The 3355-nt window shown below is 47.4% G+C and overlaps 1 long non-coding RNA gene across 2 annotated transcripts; it reads left to right on the top strand.

Moving 5' to 3' along the window:
- Window positions 1–384: 384 nt before the first annotated feature.
- Window positions 385–2551, top strand: LOC119825425. 2 transcript variants are annotated; one of them, XR_005287216.1, is made up of 3 exons: window positions 385–445; window positions 677–795; window positions 1473–1583. It is a non-coding gene; the product is annotated as an uncharacterized LOC119825425 (long non-coding RNA). The 2 variants fall into 2 exon arrangements; XR_005287217.1 differs by lacking the exon at window positions 677–795 and adding an exon at window positions 1998–2551 and having other exon boundaries at window positions 387–445; window positions 1473–1550.
- Window positions 2552–3355: the final 804 nt, after the last annotated feature.

Here is a 3355-nt window from a genome sequence, read left to right as displayed (position 1 = left end):
AATGGCGGCGGCACTGGGGTCCTTCGGGTCCAGACGCGGCTCCACCCCCGAGGATATAGGTAGCTATTGAGGTGCCTGAGTAAAAAGAAGCGCCCGTGGAGCGGAAGGGTTTTGCCAACGCTGCTTCACCATCTTAAGGGGTAAACTTTATTGAGGGCTGACATCGCAATAGAAGGTAGCCCAGTAGGAATACCGACTATGTTTGAAATAAAGTCAGCCCGAGGAATGGATGCATCTTCAAGGCTAGTAACATTGTACAGGCAAAGAAGGTAAATATAGCAGAGGTGGAAAACTGACAGTTAAAATTGAATTTTTGAATCAGGCGCCCAAGGGCCGACTTTTTTACAACTACGCGTGCGCACCAGGTGTAGGTGCCACGCCCCCTCCTCCGGTGGCTTGTAACCTGTCACCCTAAGATTCCTTGGTGCAAGGCATGGTTTACCAGGTAAAGTGACCCGGTAGATCGGGGGGCGGGGAGAGGACGTAATAAAGGATAGATACAGGAATGAGCAAGGGTCGCTGATAACGCCGCAGTTAACATCTCGAGCCTTTACGAACTCGTTATTAGGTTGCGTGTTCAGAGAAACCATAACGCTTAAGCCATTCCCTTAAGGCTATGAGAGCCGACTCAGCGGTTTAAAAACAAAACAAAAACCTGCTTGTTCCTTTTGCAAAGGACACGAATTCGGTTCCCAGTACTTTCCTGGCGGTCCACAACCGTCGTGTCTAAGACATCCGACTTCTTTCCCCCTGATTCCATGGTCACCTACATGCATGTGCTACGCAGGCACTCAGGTATGCACGACACTCATAAAAATAAGCTTTAAAAATTTAAAAATTTTAATTCCCTCTTTGCCAACGAAGAAGCCAAAATTTTAAAATGTTGAAACCGAAGTGGGGCGGCCTGAGAGTAAGTAAGGCACTTACTGCCTTTAAGCCTGGCCATGCGAGTTCAATCCCCCGTGTCCAACATGGTGGAAGGAGAGAAGTGACGCCTTCAAATTGTCCTCTGACCTCCACACGGGCACAACAGCCATATGCCTCTCACCCCACAAAGGAAATAAGTAAATGCAAATAACAAAATTTTAAACTGAAGCTGTTTGCTTAAATTTGAGACTCAAGGTCTTTTTAAAAAGGTTTATTTTTGTTATTTTATTTAGGGTTGTGTGTGCTCATGTTCATGCACATGTCTCTACCTTCCCAATGCTGGGATCACAAGCCTGAGCCATTATTCCTTGCTTACTTACATGGATGCGGGGTTAGAACTCACATTCTCAAGCTTGCATGGTGTGGTGGTTTGAACTGGCATGGCCCCACAGACTCCCATATTTGAATGTTTAGTTCCCAGTGAGTGGACTGTTAAAGAATGATTAGGAACTGCGGCCATACTGGAGAAGGTGTGGGGTGGACTTGGAGTTTTCAAGAGCCCACATCAGGTCCAGTCTCACTTGCTGTCTGCCTCCATCTTTCAGATCAGGTGGAAGCGCTCAGCCATGCCTGCCGTGACCCTGCTTCCCATCAGGATGATCATGGACTAATCCTCTGAAACTGTAAGCAAACTCCCAATTAAATGCTTTATTTTAGAAGTTGCCTTGGTCCATGGTTCCCCTCACAGCCATAGAGCAGTAACTAAGACACAGCAAGCTCTTTACCAGCTGCTGAGTCCTGGTCACTTTTGTTTTTTGGTTTTTTTTCTTCAGTTTTTCGAGACAGGGTTTCTCTGTGAAACTTACCAGGCTGGCCTCGAGCTCACAGAGAGCCACCTCCCTCTGCCTCCCAAGTGCAGGGGATTAAAGGTGTGCACCACCACCACCTGGCATATAACACATTCAACAGTAACCAGAGAATGGAAATGAGTATTGAGCAATTCATGAAGAATCAGATGGATATACTCATACAGCGTAATGCTGCTGAGGAAAAAGGACGGGAAAAAAACTGATCATGAAATAAGAAAAACAGATCTCAAAAATATCATGCTAAAAATAAAATTCCCCTAGGTGAAGGAACCCAGATGGAAAGTGCTGGCTAACTCCAACTCCACTTATGTCAAGTATCAAGACACAAACAAACCCAGAGAGCCAGGAAGTCATCAATAACAACGGCTGTCCTGCCCGGACCTGGCCCAAGGATGTGAGGGCTGTGGGAATTGCGGAAATGGGGGAAGCCAGACCCGAGAATAAGAAAGGGTGGCCAGTGAAGTGGGCGGGAGGGGGGCATAAGAGAGGGTGCTGCTGTGGAGCTGGAGAAAGACTGAATCCTAGGTGAGAACAAGCAATCAAAGAAAGAGGTCAAGGGAGATGGAAGCAGCCAGTGGCAGTTTGGGTGAGGCGGTGAAGGCTCAGAGCTGGAAACGGGCATGAAGCGGGATGGATAGGTCTCTCCGTCACCAGTGGCGAGGGCTGGGAGGCTCTCAGAGACCAAACTGCGACCTTTAGCCAATCCCTAGGATCTTCGACATCAGAAAGAATTCAGAACAAAGTATGGCGTTGAAACTTTGGCACAGGCTATCCTGTAACTCATGATGGAGCTGAAGCTGGCTATAAACTCCTCTTCCACCTCTCCATGGCTTACAGGCCTGCACCAAGTTTTCAGGTGGACTGTGGCATTAGTGCATGATGGGGTCAGGGAAATTTGCCAGGTTCAAGGCATGGAAAAGTCTTTCATAAGTAGAGGACGGCTACTGGAGTCTTGGTCCACTGTGTGGGGTTCAGCTGGCTTGAAGCGGTTTTCAACACCACAGTTGTTAGCCATTGGGCTGCTCTTCCCTACCACACTGAGCCTCACATTCAGCTGTCCCACTGCAGAGTGCTGGCCCTCCACTTAGGATGGGTTTTGTCCTCTGGGTAACACTGGTAACGTTTTGTTTAAAAAGTTTCAAGAATCTTGGCGATCTATCGGTCAAGGACAAGGTGGCGCAGGCTAATAATCCCAGGACTGCCTCTGATCAACACCAGTCTAAATATCTACGTGAAACACTGTATCATTGTTTTGGTGGTGGTGGTGGGGGTTGTTTTGTTTTGTATTTGTTTTTCCAGACAGGGTTTCTCTGTAGCTTTGGTACCTGTCCTGGAAATGAGCTCTTGGCCTCGAACTCACAAAAATCTTGCCTCTGCCTTGAGTGCTGGACTTAAAGGTGTGCGCGCCAGGCTCACTGTTTTTAAAAATAGTGGCTGGAGAAATGTCTTAGTGGTTAAGAGTCTTTGCTGCTCTTCCAGAGGGGAGATTTTATTTTGGAGACAAGGTTTCTTGAAGGTCTGGTTGTCCTGGAACTCACTGAGATCCTCTGCCTCGCAAGTGCTGGTACTAAAGGTGTCAGCCACCATCCCTTGCAAAACTAAAATTTTAAAAAATTAGT

This window comes from Arvicola amphibius, chromosome 10 (genome assembly GCF_903992535.2).
Source record: "Arvicola amphibius chromosome 10, mArvAmp1.2, whole genome shotgun sequence".
NCBI classification, from domain to species: domain Eukaryota; kingdom Metazoa; phylum Chordata; class Mammalia; order Rodentia; family Cricetidae; genus Arvicola; species Arvicola amphibius.
Note: the sequence above shows the minus strand (reverse complement) of the source record. Positions and strands in the feature narration are given on the sequence as shown.